We start from the raw sequence: 11,288 nt of genomic DNA, 5'->3' as shown, positions 1-11,288 counted from the left end.
AAATAATAACAATGCAAGGAAGATGCTCGGTGACTTTACTGTACCAAATTCCAATTTACATGGAAGAAGCATCTCAATCCCTGCCATTGGAGCAAACTATTTTGAGCTATAGCCTCAATTAGTTTCTCTGATGCAACAGAACTGCAAGTTTCATGGACTTCCATCAGAAGATTCTTTTCAGTTTTTAACTGAATTCTTGCAGATCTATGATACTGTTAAGACCAATGGGGTTGATCCCGAGGTCTACATGCTTATGCTTTTCCCATTTGCTGTAAGAGACAGAGCTAGAATATGATTGGACTCTCAACCTAAAGATAGCCTGAACTCTTGGGATAAGATGGTCATGGCTTTCTTAGCCAAGTTCTTTCCTCCTCAGAAGCTTAGCAAGCTTAGAGTGGATGTTTAAACCTTCAAATAGAAAGAAGGTGAATCCCTCTATAAAGCTTGGGAGAGATATAAGCAACTTACCAAAAAGTGTCCTTCTGACATGCTTTCAGAATGGACCATCCTGGATATATTTTATGATGGTCTATCTGAGCTATCAAAGATGTCATTGGACCATTCTGTAGGTGGATCTATTCACCTAAAGAAAACTCCTGCAGAAGCTCAGGAACTCATTGACATGGTTGCAAATAACCAGTTCATGTACACTTCTGAAAGGAATCCTGTGAGTAATGGGACGCCTCAGAGGAAGGGAGTTGTTGAAATTGATACTCTGAATGCCATATTGGCTCAATAAAATATTGACTCAGCAAGTCAATATGATTTCTCAGAGTCTGAATGGATTGTAAGCTGCATCCAACAGTACTAAAGAAGCATCTTCTGAAGAAGAAGCTTATGATCCTGAGAACCCTGCAATAGCAGAGGTGAATTACATGGGTGAACCATATGGAAACACCTATAATCCTTCATGGAGAAATCATCCAAATTTCTCATGGAAGGTTCAACAAAAGCCTCAACAAGGCTTTAATAATGGTGGAAGAAACAAGTTTAGTAATAGCAAACCTTTTCCATCATCCACTCAGCAACAGACAGAGAATTCTGAGCAGAATCCATCTAGCTTAGCAAATATAGTCTCTGATCTATCTAAGGCTACTCTAAGTTTCATGAATGAAACAAGGTCATCCATTAGAAATTTGGAGGCACACGTGGGCCAGCTGAGTAAAAGGGTCACTGAAACTCCTCCTAGTACTCTCCCAAGCAATACAGAAGAGAATCCAAAAGGAGAGTGCAAGGCCATAACCTTACTTGGTGTGGCCGAACCCAGAGAGGAGGAGGAGGACGTGAATCCTAGTGAGGAAGACCTCCTGGGACGTTCACTGACCAATAAGGAGTTTCCCTTTGAGGAACCAAAGGAATCTGAGGCTCATCCAGAGACCATAGAGATTTCATTGAACCTCCTTTTACCATTCATGAGCTCTGATGACTATTCATCTTCTGAAGAAGATGAAGACATTGCTGAAGAGCAAGTTGCTCAATATTTAGAAGCAATCATGAAGCTGAATACAAAATTATTTGGTAATGAGACTTGGGAGGATGAACATCCATTGCTCATCAAGGAAGTAAATACCTTGGTTCAGCAAACTCTACCTCAAAAGAAACAGGATCCTGGTAAATTCCTAATTCCCTGTAACATAGGCACCATGACCTTTGAGAAGGCTCTGTGTGACCTGTGGTCAAGAATAAACTTAATGCCACTCTCTATAATGGAGAAACTTGGGATCTTTGAGGTGTAAGCTGCCAGAATCTCATTAGAGATGGCAGACAACTCAAGAAAATAGGCTTATGGACTAGTAGAGGATGTGCTAGTAAAGGTTGAAGGACTTTACATCCCTGCTGATTTCATAATCCTAGACACTGGGAAGGATGAGGATGAATCCATCATCCTTGGAAGACCCTTCCTAGCCACAGCAAGAGCTGTATTGATGTGGACAGAGGAGAATTGGTCTTTCAATTAAATGAGGACAACCTTGTGTTTAAAACTCAAGGATCTCCTTCTGTAACCATGGAGAGTAAGGCTGAAAAGCTTCTCTCACTGCAGAGTCAACCAAAGCCCCCACAGTCAAACTCTAAGTTTGGTGTTGGGAGGCCACAACCAAACTCTAAGTTTGGTGTTGAACCCCCATATTTAAACTCTAAGTTTGGTGTTGGGAGGTCCCAACATTGCTCTTAACATCTGTGAGGTTCCATGAGAGCTCACTGTCAAGCTATTGACATTAAAAAAGTGCTTGTTGGGAGGCAACCCAATGTTATTTAATTATATCTATTTATTTTCTATTATTATTTTATGTTTTTTTTAGGTTGATGATCATGTGGAGTCACAAAAACTACTGAAAAATCAAAAATAGAATGAAAAATAGCTTTAAAAATAGCTCACCCTGGAGGAAGAACTTACTAGCGTTAAACGCCAGTAAGAAGCATCAAACTGGCATTTAACGCCAGAAAGAAGCATCAAGTTGGCGTTAAACTCCAGAAACAAGCACCAGACAGGCGTTTAACGCCAGAACAGAGCATGGAAGTGGCGTTAAATGCCAGAAACAAGCAGTAATCTAGCGTTAAACACCAGGATTGCACTCTAAGGGCATTTACACCCCTAAATGGAGCAAGGATGATAAGTCCTTGACCCCTCAGGATCTGTGGATCCCACAGGATCCCCACCTACCCCACCTCTCTTCTTCTCTCCTCCTCACACCTTTCCATAACACTCTTCCCCAAAATAACCTCCACCAATCACCTCCATTACTCCTCCAAAACCATCATACAACCCACAAACACCCACCCACTCAAATTCAAACCATCACTCCTTCCTTTTCACACATTATAACCACCTAAAACCCCCTTGGCCGAACCATTCACATCTCTCCATCTCATCTATTTTCTTCTTCTTCTACTCCCTCTTCTCTTCTTTTGCTCGAGGATGAGCAAACCTTCTAAGTTTGGTGTGGTAAAAGCGTTGCTTTTTGTTTTTCCATAACCATTTATGACACCTAAGGCCAGAGAAACCTCTAGAAAGAGGAAAGGGAAGGCAAAAGCTTCCACCTCTAAGTCATGGGAGATGGAGAGATTCATCTCAAAAGCTCATCACTAAGAAAAGGATGGAGCAAACAAGAGATCATGGACCTCAACAAGAGCATGAGGAAATTTCTCACCATGAAATCCCTGAGATACCTCAGGGGATGGACTTCTCTCCACAAAACTATTGGGAGCAAATCAACACTTTCCTAGGAGAATTAAGTTCCAACATGGGACAACTAAGGATGGAGCACCAAGAGCACTCCATCATCCTCCATGAGATTAGAGAAGATCAAAGAGCTACGAAGGAGGAGCAACAAAGACAAGGAAGAGACATAGAGGAGCTCAAGAGCACCATTGGTTCTTCAAGAAGAGGAAGACGCCACCCTCACTAAGGTGGACCCGTTCCTTAATCTCCTTGTTCTTATTTTCTTGTTTTTCGTTTACTATGCTTCATTTTTATTTATGTTTGTGTCTTTATTACATGATCATTAGTGTCTAAGTGTCTATGCCTTAAAGTTATGAATGTCCTATGAATCCATCACCTCTCTTAATTAAAAACTGTTCTAAAAACAAAAGAACAAGAAGTACAGGGTTTTGAATTCATCCTTGAAACTAGTTTAATTATTTTGATGTGGTGACAATACTTTTTGTTTTCTGAATGAATGCTTGAACAGTGCATATGTCTTTTGATATTACTGTTTATGAATGTTAGATATGTTGGCTCTTGAAAGAATGATGAAAAAGGAGACATGTTATTTGATAATCTAAAAAATCATAAAATTGATTCTTGAAGCAAGAAAAAGCAGTGAATAGAGAAGAGCTTGCGAAAAAAAAAGGCAAAAAAAAGAAATAGAAAAAGAAAAAGCAAGCAAAAAAAGCCAAAAGCTCTTTAAACCAAAAGAAAAGGGTAATAAAAAGGATCCAAAGCTTTGAGCATCAGTGCATAGGAGGGCCTAAAGGAATAAAATCCTGGCCTAAGCGGCTAAACCAAGTTGTCCCTAACCATGTGCTTGTGGCGTGAAGGTGTCAAGTGAAAACTTGAGACTAAGCGGTTAAAGTCGAGGTCCAAAGCAAAAGAAGAGTGTGCTTAAGAACCCTGGACACCTCTAATTGGGAACTTTAGTAAAGCTGAGTCACAATCTAAAAAGGTTCACCCAGTTATGTGTCTGTGGCATTTATGTATCCGGTGGTAATACTGGAAAACAAAGTGCTTAGGGCCACGGCCAAGACTCATAAAGTAGATGTGTTCAAGAATCAACATACTGAACTAGGAGAATCAATAACACTATCTGAATTCTAAGTTCCTATAGATGCCAATCATTCTGAACTTCAATGGATAAAGTGAGATGCCAAAACTATTCAAGAGGCAAAAAGCTACTAGTCCCGCTCATCTGATTGGAGCTAAGTTTCATTGATATTTTAGAATTTATAGTATATTCTCTTCTTTTTATCCTATTTTATTTTCAGTTGCTTGGGGACAAGCAACAATTTAAGTTTGGTGTTGTGATGAGTGGATAATTTATACGCTTTTTGGCAGTGTTTTTACATAGTTTTCAGTATGATTTTGTTAGTTTTTAGTATATTTTTATTAGATTTTAAATAAAATTCACATTTCTGGACTTTACTATGAGTTTTTGTGTTTTTCTATGATTTCAGGTATTTTCTGGCTGAAATTGAGGGACCTGAGCAAAAATCAGGTTCAGAGGTTGAAGAAGGACTGCATATGCTGTTGGATTCTGACCTCCCTACACTTAAAGTAGATTTTCTAGAGCTACAGGAGTTCAAATGGCGCGCTCTTAATTGCTTTGGAAAGTAGACATCCAGGGCTTTTCAGCAATATATAATAGTTCATACTTTGCCCGAGTTTAGATGACGCAAACTGGCGTTCAACGCCAGCTCTCTGCCCTATTCTGGAGTTAAACGCCAGAAACAGGTTGCAAAGCAGAGTTAAACGCCAGAAACAGGTTACAAACTGGCGTTTAACTCCAGGGAAGACCTCTACACATGAAACCTTCAATGCTCAGCCCAAGAACACACCAAGTGGGCCCCGGAAGTGGATTTCTACATCATTTACTCATTTCTGTAACCCTAGTAACTAGTTTAGTATAAATAGAACTTTTTACTATCATGTTAAACATCTGATCTTTTGGATCATCTTTGATCACGTTTAGGAGGCTGGCCATTCGGCCATGCCTGGACCATTATCACTTATGTATTTTCAGTAGTAGAGTTTCTACACACCATAGATTAAGGTGTAGAGCTCTGCTGTTCCTTATGAATTAATGCAAAGTACTATTATTTTTCTATTCAATTCAAACCTATTTCTTCTCTAAGATATTCATTCGCACACAAGAACATGATGAATGTGATGATTATGTGACGCTCATCATCATTCTCACTTATGAACGCGTGCCTGACAAACACTTCCGTTCTACATGAAAGCAAGCTTGAATGCATATCTCTTAGCCTTCTGATCGTGAGATCAGAGTCTTTGTGGTATAGGCTAGAATTATTGGCGGCCATTCTTGAGATCCCGAAAGTCTAAACCTTGTCTGTGGTATCCCGAGTAGGATCTGGGAATGGATGACTGTGATGAGCTTCAAACTCGCGAGTGCTGGGCGTAGTGACAGACGCAAAAGGATTACTGAATCCTATTCCAGCAGGATCGAGAACCGACAGATGATTAGCCGTGCGGTGACAGCACATTTTGGACCATTTTCACTGAGAGGACGGGATGTAGCCATTGACAACGGTGATGACCTACATAAAGCTTGCCATAGAAAGGAGTAAGAAGGATTGGATGAAGACAATAGGAAAGCAGAGGTTCAGAAGGAACAAAAGCATCTCCATACGCTTATCTGAAATTCTCACCAATGAATTATATAAGTATCTCTATCTTTACTTTATGTTTTATTTATCTTTTAATTATTAAAACTCTATAACCATTTGAATCCGCCTGACTGAGATTTACAAGGTGACCATAGCTTACTTCAAGCCGACAATCTCCGTGGGATCGACCCTTACTCACGAAAGGTTTATTACTTGGACGAACCAGTGCACTTGTTGGTTAGTTGTGTGAAGTTGTGAAGAAGAACTAAGATTATGAACATGCGTATTAAGTTTTCGGTGCCATTACCAAGGAATGAACGATCACAATTTTGCGCACCAAGACTCTCAGTCATATTGACCTCTTTCACCAGGGAGTCAATAATATCAACGCTTAGGCAGTCTTTTGATGTGTCTGGATGCTGCATAGCTTTGACAACATTCAACTTAAACTCATCCTCATTGACTCTCAGGGTTTTCTCCCCTTTTTGGACGTCAATGAAGGTTCGTCCAGTTGCTAGGAAAGGTCTTCCTAGAATGAGAGTTGCACTCTTGTGCTCCTCCATTTCCAGCACTACAAAGTCAGTAGGGAATGCCAATGGCCCAACCTTGACAATCATGTCCTCAATTATGCCTGATGGATATTTAATGGAGCCATCAGCAAGTTGAAGACATATCCGGGTTGGTTTAACCTCTTCAGTCAAGCCAAGCTTTCTGATAGTGAATGCAAGGATTAGATTGATACTTGCCCCAAGGTCACATAGAGCTGTCTTGGTACAAGTACCCTCTAATATGCATGGTATCATAAAGCTTCCGGGATCCTTAAGCTTTTCTGGTAAGCTTGTTAGGATGATTGCACTGCATTCTTCAGTGAGAAAAACATTTTTCTGTTTCTCTCCAATCCTTCTTATGACTTAAGATCTCTTTCATGAACTTAGCATAAGAGGGTATTTGCTCAAGTGCCTCTGCAAACGAAATCTTTATTTCAAGAGTCCTGAGATAGTCTGCAAAGCGGGCAAATTATTTATCCTGTTTCGCCTGGCAGAGTTTCTGAGGATAAGGCATTTTGGCTTTATATTCTTCAACCTTAGTTGCTGCAGGCTTATTTCCTACAGAGGCAGGTTGAAAAGCCTTCTTGAGGGAGTTATTATCAGCACTTACGGGTGTCTAATCCCTCATTGGCATTTAAAAGCCAGGGTTGGACGTGGATTGGGCGTTGAACGCCAAACTTATTCCTCTCTGGGCTCTTACTGCCCTAAGAGGGATTTTGGGTAGCAGGTTGCTCATCCTCTGTCAACTGTTCCTTTCTTGGCTTTCTGCTGCTTTGAGTTGAGATATTTAATGTTTTTCCACTTCTTAATTGAACTGCTTGGCACTCCTCTGTTATCTGTTTTGATAACTGCTGTTTTGTCTAATTCAATTGTGATTCCATATCGTTGTTAGCAATTTTGGTTTCTTGTAGCATCTCCTTAAATTCTGCTAACTGCCTTGTTATAGAAGATAGCTGCTGATTGAGTTCAGCAACTTGTTCCTGAGGACTAAAGTCAGTTGATATTGCCTTAGCTTCTTCTTTCATGGAGCACTCATTACTTATGTACAGATGCTGATTTCTAGCAACTATATCAATAAGCTCTTGAGCCTCTTCAATAGTCTTTCTCATGTGTATAGATCCACCATCTGAGTGGTCTAGAGATATCTGAGCTTTTTCTGTAAGCCCATAGTAGAAGATGTCTAATTACACCCACTCTGAAAACATTTCAGAGGGGCATTTCCTTAGCATCCCTCTGTACCTCTCCCAGACAATATAAAGGGATTCATCATCCTCTTGTTTAAAGCCTTGGATGTCCAGCCTTAGCTGTGTCATCCTTTTTGGAGGGAAATATTGATTCAGAAATTTGTCTGATAACTGTTTCCCTGTTCTGATCTTATGTTTGTTGTGGGTTGGTTATTTAACCACATCTTAGCTTGATCTTTTACAGCAAACGGAAACAATAACAGCCTGTATACATCCTGATCTACCTCCTTGTCACGTACTGTGTCAGCAATTTGCAAGAACTGTGCCAGAAACTCAGTAGGTTCTTCTTGTGGAAGACCGGAATACTGGCAATTTTGCTACACCATGACAATGAGCTGAGGATTTAGCTCAAAACTGCTTGCTTTGATGGGAGGTATACAGATGCTACTCCCATATGCAGTAGTAATGGGGTTAGCATATGACCCCAGAGTCCTTCTGGACTGTTCATTTCCATTTAGGTCCATGATGGATAAAATGGAATTGATATGAATTGCAAACAAAATATATTTTTGTTTTTATTTTATTTAAGTAGAAACAAACCGAATTATTAAAAATAAATAAAAATAATAAGATAAAATAAAAAATAGTTAGAAATTAAAATGTAAATTTCGAAAACTAAGAGAAAAATAAATTTGAAAACGAAAATAATTACTTAATTAAGAAGATATGAAAAACTTTGAATATGATTTTTGAAAAGGATTTTGAATTTTGAAATTTCAAAACTAAGATAAGATAGAATAGAAAGTTTTAAAATAAAAATCTGAATTTTTAAAGGAAAATTCGAAAATTAATTAAAATGAAGAGAAAAGATATTTTTGAATTTAATGAAGAAAGAGAAAAACAGTAAAAATGACACCAAACTTAAATTTTTAGATCAAAACAAAGGAACACAAACAGGAAAACTTTGAATATCACGATGAACGCTAAGAACAACTTTTGAAAATTTTTTTTAAGAAAACTGAAACACAAAGAACACGAAACTTAAAAATTTTTATATTCTGAGCACTAATAATTCGAAAAAAAATTGAAAGAAGAATAAAATCATGAAATTGACACCAAACTTAAAATACGAAACTAAACTCAAACAGAAAAACTCAATTATTAGTTTATAAAAATTTTGAAAAAAAATTGAAAAAGAAAATAAGGATTTAAAAAAAAAGTTTCAACCAAAAACAATAAAAGAAGACTCTAAACCAAAAAGAAAAAAAAATTTCCTAATCTAAGCAACAAAATAAACCGTCAGTTGTCCAAACTCGAACAATCCCCGGCAACGGCGCCAGAAACTTGGTGCACGAAATCACAATCACACTTTTGCAATTCCACACAACTAACCAGCAAGTGCACTGGGTCGTCCAAGTCATACCTTACGTGAGTAAGGGTCGATCCCACGGAGATTGTCGGCTTGAAGTAAGCTATGGTTATCTTGTAATTCATAGTCAGGATATCAGTAATGATTCTTAGTTTTAATTGTAAAAACTAAAAGAACATGAAATAAATACTTGTTACGCAGTAATGGAGAACAGGTTGAGGTTTTGGAGATGCTCTGTCTTCTGAATCTCTGCTTTCCTACTATCTTCTTCTTCACGCACGCAAGGCTCCTTCCATGACAAGTTGTATGTTGGTGGATCACCATTGTCAATGGCTACCATCCGTCCTCTCAGTGAAAATGGTCCAAATGCACTGTCACCGCACGGCTAATCATCTGTTGGTTCTCACTCATGTTGGAATAGGATCCATTGATCCTTTTGCATCTGTCACTACGCCCAGCACTCGCGAGTTTGAAGCTCATCACAGTCATCCCATCCCAGATCCTACTCGGAATACCACAGACAAGGTTTAGACTTTTCGGATCTCAAGAATGGCTGCCAATAATTCTAGCCTATACCACGAAGGTTCTAATCTTAGATTAGAAACCCAAGAGATATGTACTCAAGCTATTGTAGATAGAACGAAGGTGGTTGTCAGGCACGCGTTCATAGGTGAGAATGATGATGAGTGTCACGGATCATCACATTCATTAGGTTGAAGTGCGAGTGAATATCTTAGAATAGAAACAAGCGTGATTGAATGGAAAATAGTAGTAATTGCCTTACTTCATCGAGACACAGCAGACCTCCTCACCCCCAACCATGGGGTTTAGAGACCCATGCCGTCAAAAATACAATGTGAAGTGTAAAAATGTCATGAGGTACATAGTAAGTCTCTAAAAGTTGTTTTTATACTAAACTAGTAGCTAGGGTTACAGAAAATAAGTAACTAAGTGCAGATAGTGCAGAAATCCACTTCCGGGGCCCACTTGGTGTGTGCTTGGGCTGAGCATTGAGCTTTATACGTGTAGAGGCTTCTCTTGGAGTTAAACGCCAGGTTGTAGCCTGTTTGTGGCGTTTAACTCTGGTTTGTAACTTGTTTCTGGCGTTTAACTTCAGAATAGAGCAGGAAGTTAGCATTTGAACGCCAGTTTGCGTTGTCAAAACTCAGGCAAAGTATGGACTATTATATATTGCTGGAAAGCCCTGGATTTCTACTTTCCAATGCAATTGAGAGCGCTCCAATTGGGTTTCTATAGCTCCAGAAAATCCATTTCGAGTGCAGGAAGGTCAGAATCCAACAGCATCTGCAGTCCTTTTTCAGCCTCTGAATCAGACTTTTGCTCAGGTCCCTCAATTTCAGCCAGAAAATATTTGAAATCACAGAAAAACACACAAACTCATAGTAAAGTCTAGAAATGTGAATTTTTCATAAAAACTAATAAAAATATAGTAAAAACTAACTAAGTCATACTAAAAACTACCTAAAAACAATGCCAAAAAGCATATAAATTATCCGCTCATCACAGTATCTGAAATAGTACCTTGGTATGCACCTATAGCTAATTATCTAGTTAGCCATACTTTCCCTCCTAATTTTACTAAGCATCAAAGGGATAAGCTGAAAAGCGACTCCAAATATTATATATGGATGATCCATATTTATGGAGGTGTGGTGCTGACCAGGTAATTAGGTGTGTGCCTCAATCAGAATTCCAGTTTATTTTAGAGGCATGCCACTCTTCTGAGAGTGGAGGACATTTTGGCCCTCAAAGAACAGCTAGAAAAATCTTAGACTGTGGATTCTAGTGGCCTACTCTTTTTAAAGATGCCGCTGCTTTTTGTAAATCTTGTTCCCCATGCCAAAGGTTTGGTAATATGTCCAAGAGGGATGAGATGCCTCAACAGATTATGCTTTTCTGTGAAATTTTTTATGTTTGGGGCATTGACTTCATGGGTCCATTTCTAAACTCTAGTGGTTACCTTTATATACTGTTAGCTATAGATTATGTCTCTAAATGGGTGGAAGCAATTCCTACCCGTACTGATGATGCTAACATTGTTGTTTCCTTTGTTAGAAACCATATTATCTGTCGCTTTGGATTACCACGAGCAATCGTGAGTGATCAAGGCACTCACTTTTGTAACAGGAGATTGATGGGATAGTTCATAAGGTAGCAACAGCTTATCATCCCCAGACTAATGGGCAAGCAGAAGTATCTAATAGAGAAAAGCGTATTCTGAAGAAGATAGTAAAGCCTCATAAGAAGGACTGGAGTGCCAGGCTACAAGATGCACTCTGGGCATATCGAACAGCGTACAAGACACCCATTGGGATGATCCCC

At 39.0% G+C, this 11,288-nt stretch overlaps 1 non-coding gene across 1 annotated transcript; it reads right to left on the bottom strand.

Moving 5' to 3' along the window:
* Nucleotides 1-385: 385 nt before the first annotated feature.
* Nucleotides 386-493, bottom strand: LOC148545913 (small nucleolar RNA R71). The gene has a single exon (XR_015901135.1). It is a non-coding gene; the product is annotated as a small nucleolar RNA R71 (small nucleolar RNA).
* Between the last annotated feature and the right edge of the window lie 10,795 nt (nt 494-11,288).

This window comes from Arachis ipaensis, chromosome B9 (genome assembly GCF_059453495.1).
Source record: "Arachis ipaensis isolate K30076 ecotype BB chromosome B9, ASM5945349v1, whole genome shotgun sequence".
Taxonomy (NCBI): domain Eukaryota; kingdom Viridiplantae; phylum Streptophyta; class Magnoliopsida; order Fabales; family Fabaceae; genus Arachis; species Arachis ipaensis.
Note: the sequence above shows the minus strand (reverse complement) of the source record. Positions and strands in the feature narration are given on the sequence as shown.